Source organism: Cryptomeria japonica, chromosome 1, assembly GCF_030272615.1.
Source record: "Cryptomeria japonica chromosome 1, Sugi_1.0, whole genome shotgun sequence".
Lineage (NCBI taxonomy): Eukaryota > Viridiplantae > Streptophyta > Pinopsida > Cupressales > Cupressaceae > Cryptomeria > Cryptomeria japonica.
In genome coordinates, this window is record NC_081405.1 from 493,744,078 (window position 1) to 493,756,587 (window position 12,510).

General features: G+C 32.7%; 1 long non-coding RNA gene across 1 annotated transcript; it reads left to right on the plus strand.

The window, feature by feature from the left end:
• Window positions 1-5,096: 5,096 nt before the first annotated feature.
• On the plus strand, window positions 5,097-6,231 carry LOC131073476 (uncharacterized). The gene is made up of 2 exons (XR_009112877.2): window positions 5,097-5,250; window positions 5,475-6,231. It is a non-coding gene; the product is annotated as an uncharacterized LOC131073476 (long non-coding RNA).
• The last annotated feature ends 6,279 nt before the right edge of the window (window positions 6,232-12,510 follow it).

Sequence of the window (12,510 nt, forward strand, 5' to 3'; positions counted from 1 at the left end):
CAGAAAAAAGGAAGTAGAACATACAAAGAAGTGTAATTTGAAATTATTTGGATGATATATTATCAAAGAATCAATTTAATACATATACAAAATTTAAGGAAGGTGAGGATATTATATGTTAATAAATGAAGATAATGTGAAGAATACCTGGAATGTGATTATAGAAAAGAACAAGTTTTCATATGTGAAAGGTGACACATGTGAGCTAGATGAAGAGTGATGAATTTGAAAGTTTACTAAATGAAGAGTGATGTATGTGAACTGAGTGAATTCCTTGAACTATTGAAATGATTAAATTATGACACTTGTCCTAGAAGTAGCCACTATGATAGATAAATGGTTGCATGTGCGGAGGTGATGTGCACTATGTATGAATATCATCAAGAATGTTGTGGATGCATGTTAGTGGTTGCTACATGTGACTGACTAGACAATTAGTAAGTAATTGTTGCATGTTGTGAGCAGTCAAGTTCCTATTGAAAATAGCATAAAATTGTTTCTATAGGCTTGAACATTAGAATCGGGAAGAGAATAAAAAATTTGTGAATAAAAATATTTTTATCGACCAATAAAATTAGTCACTTTCTCTTTCACGCATTGTTTACAATGCACTAAATCAGTTAATGTAATGTGTGGCCCAATATTGTTTTGAAAGTGTTGCAAGAATTGATTGACCAATTGTAAAAATTGTTAATTCAAATTTTAGGCAAAGAGAAAAACAAATCCAAATAAGTTTCTTTCAAGGATCTAGGGAAAAAATTCGCAAGAAGGGCATCCTTAAGAATGAAATCACTACATAAAGTGATAAATATCAACATATGAGTATTAGGGTCACCTTTCCTATTTTATTTCTGAAATTTGGGTACCTCTATGTGTTGTGGTATGGGGATGTTAAGAATGACATATGATAGTGGGCTATACTTATGCAATATGATGGAAGAGTTCGTTGGGATTGGGTTTATCTTATGTTGGCTATTGTTGTTGTAATGATGACACATTTTGTAACAAGTCATTTATTATGGATTTGATGGGTGAATTGGCTTGTGAAAATTTAGATTGTGATGGTGGGTTGGAAGGGACATTATGGTAGGTATGTGGAACATTATGTTAAGTGAGATGTGGAGATGATTGATGGGTGTTTTGAGAAACAAAAGGTAGAGTGGAGGAAGGTGGCACACAAGTGTATTGATTGATATGAGTAGTTTCATTACTAACATGGATGGCATTACCATTTTGTGCAATATAGACATCATAGAGGATGTGTATGTAGGATTGGAAGGTATGGTTTTAGGCATAAGAACTTGTATCTCAACTTGGTTTTGAGTGGTATATCCAAGCACTTATGCACAACTAGCTACATTCATAGTGTTTTCATCCACTATGTGAGCTATGCTACATAGAATATTCAGACCATATGAATCACCTTGTATCAATCTCCTTATATTCCCAATCAATGGGACTACCTCTCCAACCAAGTTTTTTGTACTCACAAATTGTTTGATGTCTTTTGATTCCTTGGAAAGATTCTTCAATTATTTGTTAGATAGCTAAATTGAAGGGTCATCCTTGCCATGAGAAGCATGAGGGATGTGATTTTTCAGCTATACTAAACAAGATGTGTGTTGGAATGAAGAAAGATTTATCTCCTAAGTTCCTTGGTGGGAACAAGTCAACATGCAACTTAGGTTCAACACTATTACTAATTAAAGTATGGGAAGCCAAGAGTCAATAACTTCTTCTCACAAGGATCTTAGATTTAGAACAATGGGCTATGAAACTCATAAACAAGTATAATCTCCACAAAAAAATGCATGTTCCTAGAAAGAAATAAAGAAAAACTAGGATGAAATGGAAGGAAAATGGTGTATTCTTTGGAATTTCTCATAAAATTTATTGCAAATGTAATATGAAATGATAATTATGCAATCAATTAACCAATTCATCAATTGATATGTAATGACAACAATGATGCAATTGATCAACCAATTGATTAAACTATGTGATGTAGCAATATTATGATCAATTAACCTCTTAATTAAGAAACATGAAATAACAATATTTTGATTAATTAATGAATGCAATCACACAAGCAATAAATTTTGGAAATGAAAGCATCTAAATCTGAAATTTTCATGTAAATGTCTCAAATTTGAAAGTTTTATGTAAATAACTCATTTCTAAATATCCAAGTAAAAAATTATTATATCTAAATGCATGTAATGTAAGTGCACGAGCAATAGATATTAGAAATTATTGCAAGCATGAACCAATGTATGAGAATTAGATTTAAAAATGAAATGGTTTCGAAATGGATCCTAACCTATAGATGCAAACTAAGATCTCAATTGTCCACACAAAATCATTGGAGAACAATGATAAAGGTTCAACTTTTGTCCTAAAGGGATTGTTCCCTTTTTTATTGTGTTGTGATTGAAATTGAGGTTGTTAAATGAATATGCAAGATCTAGGCTAAATGATAAGAAATTGATTACTTTCAACAATAACAATGAATTACAGAACTAGAAGTCAACATGGTAGCTCAGATTTGGGAAGAGGATGAAGAAAGGAACCTATAGTTGCAAATTGGGCTTGAAAATATTAGACACGGCTATTGGGTGCCCTAGTCTAAGAGTGTATGAACCAACATAAATTTCTAGAATCATGATTAGAAGGTCCTACACGTCTGTCTCTTTGAAATTCAACCAAAAAATGTTGGGCATAGTTGGAGAGTTCCCTAATACAGGTGTTTTCACTTCTTCAAAATTTAGGAATGTATGTTGTTGTCTACTCTACACACCTATAGCACTGTATGCAGTCGGATCTAAACCTACATATACAAAAATGGGTGAAATGGTTGTTTTGTATAGGGGCTTTCCTAGGTCAAATCTTGTGTTGGTGTTACCACCTCCACTACAACAAATATTGATGGAAAATAGAGCTTTTCCCAATAGGACATAGGCTAAAACAACAATGGAAATGCTTAAATTGACAAAATTTACCTTATATATCAAACCCTAAGCTTAAAATCTCAAATAAGACTTGAAATTTCTTGAGAGATGTTAATGCATACCTTCATCATGGAGGAACACATCTTAATTGATCATGATTGATTATTGCTTGCCTCCTTAATTGCATATTTGTACTCAATTAGGCTTATTGGAATGCTCAATTATGTCAGTTAGAGTTTGAATGGGAGAGGGAGTTGTATTTATATGCAACTTACACCTTTTTGAACTTAATTTTCAAGGAAGGTTGACATCCGAGGTCATTTTCTTGCTACTTGCAAAGTCGACATTCATCAGTCAAAATTTGGGGCCAAATTGCTTGGACAAGGGCATTGGGCACCCAAGTCCTGTCAATTTGGGATAGGAAAAAGGTCATGAATAGGGGAATTTACCAAGTTACAAAAATGATCCCAAAATTGAGCACAATGAGACATGAACTAGGTACCCATTAGGCACACCAACCAAAGCAGCTCCAAACTAAGTGTGAAATTGTGAAGGGATGCAATTTATGACACTACACTAAGCAACTAGATTATAATATTCATCTCATCCACTTGGATAGTATATATAGAGTGTCAACATAGTAAGAAACAAGACTATAATAATCATCTCATCAACATGGATAGTATATATATAGAGTGTCAACAGAGTAAACAACGAGACTATAATTTGCATCCCATCAACTCAGACAGATCATAGAGTGCCGACATAGTAAGCAAGTAGACTATAATATTTCATCCCATTAACTTAAAATATAGTGTGTCAACAAACCTCAACATTCTCAATAGATTTAATTTAGTCATTACTTCATTATAATCTTTAAAGGCAGGTTTCTTCACTATCTTAAATGTCATGCTCTTTTTTTATGTCGATAGGCATTTCCAATGACAACAATCCCTATAGAAGGTCAGCAAGAATTTTTGAAAGGAAAACAAAATGAAAGGATAAGCACAAAAATTGAAAATGTAGTTTCAAATATCCTTATCTGCCAACTTTCCTTCCTTATTTGGTTTGAATTTCGCTCTATTTAATAGCTCAACCCTTGTTGAAAATAGCAAGAAGTGATTTATTGAAACAAAGTTATGATAACAAATAATATAATTCAAATGAAATAATAAAGAAATAAAATATTTTTTTTGGGTAATGATATCTTCGGTATTTTTTACATAATTTGTTTTGAATATAAATGACCGATCTAAAAGACAACTGAGAATTTAAGGGCAACAATTTTAGTTCTTTAGAAGTTTAGCTAAGTGCCTCCCTAAGAGTGGGATATCATATCCACATTCTTCATGAATTGATTGAGTAGATTTCAAATAAGTATTCTATAAATACATTTGTAAACAATTGATCAAGGGGAGGGGGCAAGTAAAGGGCATGTGTAGCCTGAGGAAGTAAAGGGCATGTGTAGCCTGAGGAAGTAGGATAGTTTTTGGTTTCATTTCCAACACTATTAATTTTGATGTTAGTTATATCTTTAAGGTAGATTATTAAGGTTTTAAATATGACCCTTGTTTGACTTTTTGTAATGTTAGTTATAAATATAAAAGAGCGTGACATTTAAGAGAGTGGAGAAATTTGTCTTTAAATTTTATAATGAAGTAATGACCATGTTAAATCTATTGACAATGTTGAGGTTTGTTGACACACTATATGTGTGAACATTTTAAGCAACAAGACTATAATATTCATCCCATCAACTTGGACAAAACATAGAGTGCCAATATAGTAAGCAACTAGACTATAATATCTCATCCCATTAACTTAGAATATAACGTGTCAACAAACATCAACATTCTCAACAAATTCAACATGGTCATTACTTCATTATAAACATTAAAGACGAAACTCATTGCTCTCTTAAATTTCATGCTCTTTTATATTTATAACTAACATTATAAAAAATCAAACAAGAGTCATATTTAAAACCTTGATAATCTACCTTAAAGATAAAACTAATATCAAAATAAATATATAAACCTTAAAATATCCTATTAAATTTCTATGATTAAAGAAAAAGACTAACCTATGAACCCTAAAGCCATACAAAACCTAGACCATCGAATTCATACCACTATTTTTTAAATTAAATCTAATTGTTTACCATTTCTTTATTTTTTTTCATATTACCTTCTAGACCGTGCAGTTCTTTGTTCTTTATCACTTTCACTCCCAAATTTCCTCTTGACCAAGATTCAAATTTCTTGATTCCAGATTACTTTCTATTGAATGTCTCCACCGTCAGGTATTATATTTCTTCACACTCATTATAATTAGTAAGTTTTCGTTGGCTTAAAGAATCTGAATTCTTGCCTTTATACAGCTTTTCATAGCTAAATTCACAGGATCTTCCTCTCTTTTTCAGATCCTATGCACGAATTGAATTGATATATTCATTATTTGTTTGTTCATCACCTTTCTTGCAGACTTTCACTCTTACTTCTCTTTTCTCTGGTTTTTTTTCTGCAGGAAGCTAGGTCAATTATACAATGACTGAGGAGAGACTAAGGGCTAGTTATCATAGCTATATATTTGACACAGAAAGCACCATCACTTTTTTGAGAGATCAAAATGAAGAGCTGAGTACGAAGATGGAAGAAATCAAGGATGAGTTATTATATTTGGATAATCTTAGAGGTATGAGAGTTGATTTTTTGAGGATGAAAGCAGTCATCAAATCCTTGAAAAAGAAGTTATCAGGATTTGACAGCATAAAATTGTGCCCAACTGATCAAGAAAAATTGAAATGTTATCCGGTTTATCAAAAACCCTTGGTGGAATTAGCTATGAAGGCTAGGGTTATGAATACCTCATACGCAATAAGACCAAAGAGGAGGAGGGAATACGTGGAATTGGAAAAGGGCAGCCTAAAGAGGGCTTCAAGTGTTTAATTCTTTACTGTGTTCAGGTGGTGGTGGATTCAAAAACAGATTCATTGGAATCTGTCTGCACAATGGAAAAGCCATTCTTAGGATCTTGTCAGATATCATCTCTGTCTTTCAAATACTCTTGCAAATACTCTTATGTTCTGTTATTCAAAAACATGGTATGGGTAAAGATGAGCTCATGGTAAATCATCTTTAAATTATTGTTGTGAATGATCTGTTATGCAGAGGCATTATATTGAGTCTTTCCAGTTAAGCTTGAGTTCATGATAAATCTTGGTCAGAAAATATGGTTTAATTTGGTTATTGAAAACCCACATGAAATGTTAACATTGAGACTATCATCTTGCAATTACATGCTAGTTCTTGTTATTGGTTATATTGTAATTCTGTAAAGGCTGTTATTGTAGTTTTGACAAAGTCCCATGCTGTACCAGTCATAGAGAGTGTTTTCTTTGATCATTTTCTTTAACATCTGCATAGAATTGGAATTATTAGTATGCTGAAAAGGAATTATTGAGGGTTTGAAATAGAGTTTATCATGCATGTTTGAAGAGAGCTGTTGCACCATTGGGAATTGTAATATTTACAATGATGCTCAAGTCTAAGAGAGGACATTACATGCACAAGTTTAAAAATGGAATACACAGAAGTAGAGAAAAAGATAAGAAACAGGGCGTTTCAAAGCTCTGTTTCTTGGGCTCCTGGTTGTGACAGATCATGGCTGTAGAGTTGAAGCATCTGATCCTGAATAGAAAAATAGAGGAATGAATATTTTGACTGTCTAGGTTAAAGCAGGCCATATCTCTGTTGGGTGACTTGTATTATATCCTTGATGAATAGAATTGCATATCTCTGGTCTTGATGATGAATAAGAGTATGTAAGGAACCTTACATGTTTTAATCTTAACTTGAAGTGTTCCTCTAACCATGATCAGTTATATCAAAACCATGGGAAGCCCTCATGTGTTTTACCCTACTATCTTCTAAGTGCTCTATGGTCTTGTCATCTTCTTGAGAAGGTGTCTGCTCATCCTCTTGAGCAGGTGTCTTTGCAGTCCATGGTGGTTTCTTATCTTTGATTTATCTTGTTTTATTTTTAAAATTAGTGTGATATTGTCATAGGTTATTCTTAAACATCATTTAATTCAATGATCAAAAAAAAAATTTCAAAAAAATTTAATCATTATTTATTGTTTTGATAAGAATGTATAAAATTATTCACATTTTAACTATTAAAAATATAATATTTAAATAAATTAGATGTATAATAATCTATTAAATCAATTGAAAAATCTACATTGCAATTTAATTCCATCTACAACTTCTAAAATAATATGATTTACTTGTAACTTGATCAGGCCACCAGCAGACCACTTATTATGCCAGTCTTGGTAAATCATGGCTAAAAGTTTTTGGAGGGTGTTCCATTAAGTTGCACCCTTCCTTTAAAGGACTGTATCTAGAGCATTTTTGGACTGATTTCATCACTTGTAACTGTTGCATTTTGGAAGGAGTCATGCATTCCAAGTGTTATGTGACTTAGATAGGTTTATGAGACTATTTTAGTGAGTTATTTTGGTGATAATAGTAAGTAAGAATTTTATAATCTGATATGTAAATATTTAATAGAGTTATTGTTTTATATTTTGTTATATAAAATAAATATTAGTTTATTTTGATTAATTAATCTAATTAAAGTAATTGAGATTCAAATAAGTTTGTTGTGAAATGTATATAAAATAAATTTAGGTTGTGTAATATGAAGTTGGTAAAGAATGAATTTTGACTAATATCATCATACAATAAAGGTTCAAAGAAAGTTTGAGAACTACAATTAAATAAAAGATTAGAAAGTTGAGATGGTCTTAAGATTGAGGATGCATATTATAAATTTGATGGCATTAAGAAGCCTCATGGAGAAGGTTATATGATAGTCAACCCCCAAGATTAACTTAGCATTAGTGATGAAATAGATAAGGGTGACAATGAATGTCAATATGTGGTGGAAGTGGATATTGTTAAGCTTATCATTGATTGTTGTTAAAGCTCAATGAAAACCGATGAGTTATTGGCTTTGGTAGTGGATGTTAATGGCTTGTTTGTTGTTTGTTACTAGGACCTAATGTTAATTTGGAATTTAGAAATAGGATATGCAATCACACCCATGATCATGTCCAAGGGATACAATTGTAAGTATGGTCTAGTATAAGATGGAAACCTAATAAAATTAAGTTAGGCAATTTTTGAACAAAGAGATGTCACATATTACATTGCTAGATTGAACATTGGGTTAGTGATATTGCCCAAATAGCAAAAATATGTGTTTAAATCATGCATCAAAAGCATAAACTCAAACTAGCATAAAACGAGGTAAACAAGGTAAAAAATGTAAGAATATCCATCCTCCACAATTATATAATAAGAATACTACAACTAAATTTAGTTTATATATAGATTATGACAGTTATATCCAAGACTAAGAAAACTTATGAGAGGAGAATACAAAATATAAGGGTGGAATTGCATTAAGTGTTTAGGAGCCTTTTTTTAATGAAATTAGATATCTAATCAACGAAGACTAGATTTTTACATTCATCGATGTAGGAAAAATATTGCATTAATATATTTTTATGCTCTGATAACATGTAAGAATTGGCTATGAAGGTAGCCACCAAAGATCTACAGACCAAATGGAAAGCACATAAACAAGAGAGAAATAATATGACAAGAATAAATTGTATTCCTATTTGTATACACCTAAAACTGGCTTGAGAGAATGTCACAACGAAGCTCCAACTTGGATCAATCATCATAAAACATCTTAGCCAGGTCAGCATGGGTCAAACGTGGTCCCCACATCTTCATCTTAGGGCTTATCAGCAAGAGTTAAGACTTATGCAATCTCCTTAACATGTCTCACCAAACTGCAAAGTCTCAATGAAATTTTCTTGTCGTCGAGACCACACAATAGTCTCATTGAGGTGATCTTATCGACCTAAGCACGTGCCTTCATCTAGTCTCTTTGAGTATCTCATCAAACTCTTAGGTCATCGAAAACCATCATTTGTTGCCAAGACACCCATGCAGTCTCATTGATATGGTCTTCATCAAAAAATAAAATCACTTTGGATGGCCCCTTGAACTGTTTTACCAAACATCAATGTCATGCCGAAAAAGAGCTTATCACCAAGACCAACCTGACGTCTCATCAAAATTGGCTTATCGGCCCAAGAGCATGACTTCGGTAATCTCCTTGGCAAGTCTTGTCGAACACTGATGTCACATCGAAATCATATCATGTTTCCAGGACTCATTAAATGTCACATCGATATCTTATCATGTCACCAAGACTTCACAAATGTCTTATCGAAATCAACAAGAAGGACAACTTCGACTACCGGCTTGAAGGGTCTTGTCAAACTGCAAAGTCACATCAAAATGGTCTTTTCGCCAAGACCATATCAATGTCTCACTGAAACCAAAAAAAAAACGGTGTGACATACATGTTCAGTGAGACATAAATGTGACCTCACAGAGAGCGCTTCTCTGTCTGATGTTACCCAGACTGCTTCAGACTCATACCAAACTGATCTTGGCATCGCCCAAACAAATCCAGAGTCACATAGAACTGATCCTTGCAAAGCCCAGATGCAATCCGATTAAGAATTCAACTAGCCAATTTGAGACTCTCGTTCTCAACAGAATTGTCATATCAACATGTATCTCATGAATTAAATATTCTCAAATATTTAATTGATCAAATATCTTCAACCAATTCAACAAACTTGGAGAGACACTAGTCATTTGTAAGTAACTAACACTTGGCATTCCTTTTCCCTCTCCATCTTCCACATAGCACCTGGTTCTTCTTAAGGAAACATGATCCACAAATTTCTCTAGCTACTCCATCTCCAGCCATTCATTTTCTCAAATCGAATCCCATCTATCCATCTTTGCCACCTAGGACATGAGCCTTGGAAAATCTATAAATACCTCTCATTTGCACAAATCAAGGTCTACTAGCTAGAAGTTCATTTTGCACAAGCATTTCTCATTTAAGCATTTTAGCAATCTTTGAAGCATTTACATAGCATTAAAATTTAGCATTAGATCAATTGAGCATTTCAATATCATGTAGAATCAAGCTTGTATCTCATCTAGGTTAATCTCACACAATTGTAGGAAAGTTTCTTGCATTTGCATTCAATCTCGTTCTCTGGGTTGTCATTTAGAAAGTCATAAGTGCATAAATCTGAGAGCAAACATGGCTAAAGAAATCCTTGGAGATAGAGGGCCATGGGACATTCACAAGGAAGTTGGGTTTGATTTTCTTTCTCTTAATTAGCTTTCAATTCAATCCCATTGATGTGTTTTAGGATTTAATATGATTGACACAGAATTCTGCAACACACTATCAATGATGCAATAAAATAGAATCAATTGGATTCCATACAATGGATATGCAATGAAATGAATATTACATAGGAGACCAATTGGTTACATAGCCAAGGTGAGAACATAGGAGTGCATAAGATTATGACAAGTGTTGTGATCTTATGACATGAGACAAAAAATGATAACCTGGCATCCCACCTAAAGTGGAAAAGTGATTATAGGATAACACCACTAAAGGTGGATCACCCACCAAAGGTGGAAAAGTGCAACCACGAAAGGTGGATATGATAATGTGACAAAGGCACTAAAGGTAGAAACACCACATAATGTGGAAATGATAGCATGATAAGTCCACCTCAAATGGAGATGCTCCAACTAGTCCTATGCAATTCCCTAAGTAAGCTTAATTGACATGTAATTAGAACTTAAGAAAGAATAAACCAAAGTAAAATATCATAATTACACCAACAATTTTAATCGCCTAAATGTTAAAATAAATTATTTGTTAAATATAAAAAATACGATATCATATTTCATATGTCTACATTACATTTGTATCTAAAAATTCTTCAATTATTTATTCTAAATATTGTTAATTTTATTTAAAACTAATAATAATTTAACATTATTGGCTCGTTAATGGACCTTCACGAGTTAATCCAACTAAAACAAGTGGTGATGAAAAAATTGAATGGTTGACACAAGAGGAAGGTTGGATCAAAATAAACTTCTACGAAGCATCAAAAGCAAATCCTAGTTTAGCAAGGGTAGGATGTGTAACAAGGAATTGCCAAGGGACCGTTATTGCATGGAGTGTACAACAAATGGAAAATGGGAGGAACAACGAAGAGGAGGCAAAAGTAACGACATTGGCGATGGGCTTGGCAACTAGACTCTCAATCACCAATTTACATCTAGAATGTGCCTCGCAGATTATAAGGAAAGCGTTAATTAAAGGCGAGATGAGAAACTGGAAGTTGGATGAAATTATAAAGTATCAAAAATTATTTTAATTTTTTTTTAAATTTCTCACGTCAAACGTGAGGGAAATGAGATGGCAAACCAATTAAATTTTGGTGTAGAATAGAGAATGGACCACTAATGAAATTACTACACATATTATTAATCACTCAATACATCTATAAATAGTTACAATATCTTTAACTGCATCTTAAAAATTTGCTATAAATCAGTTAACCAAGATGAGAGCTAACAGGTGACTCTTGACAACAAACTAGAGAAGATTGGACACATCTGTTGAACAAGTCATTATTGACAAGTATGTGGTATGATTATAATTTAGTTATAAATTACATTCTCCAACACTCCTCCTTAATGAATAATTAAATTTTGATTAATTTTTAACATATATGCATAGTACAAACTAGTTATAAAACTGACTAGCAACATAAAACAAAACAATATATTATAGAAAAAATATACTTTGAAAATAGTTCATAGACCAATAAGACTTCTTCAAGTTGCTCCCAACTAATAGTATAGTCACGCATCTATCATCCAAGTTCCAAACATCATTCGACACCATTTGCGCATGAAGTGTCTCATCACCCTCATAAAGGTATGATGTTGAACTTCCAAATTTTCGAATCTCCCCTAAACTATTAGACACAAATCCTCACATGTATGTCTCATAACCCCAATGAGGTATAGTTTCTTCAATTTGTTAGACCCTTAAACTATTGAAAATCTATCTAGTCTCTACTACATCTTTTTCTATCTTCAAAGTATTGGACTCTTCAAAATAGAACAAATGCATCATCTTCAATGAAACCATCAATATCTAGTGTTTCTTCTGCAATCTCATTCTTTTTCAAAATTCTTTACACAATATTTTAATCTTATTTTTATGAAAGCTCACTTTTTAAGCTTCAATCTCCTTCAGTACCAAAATCTTGATTTACAGATTTACATTGCAATATAGAGTGGATAAATTCAAAGTTGAATGAAGCCTCTCTAGCAAACGATCTATATCATGTGGATTCTATATGAAACACAAGGCCCTCAGCATATCGCCTCTTATTTACTACAATGTCAATAATCTTGACGTGAAAAATGTAATACACATGGTTTCTCACCTTCCCTTCACAATGAAATGGTAATAAAAGGGACGACTTAACAAGAAACGAAGATAAGAGAGGAACACACAAATGAAAGGCCACTGAAACTTCTTATGACATGTTGCAAAGAAAACTGCACCACAG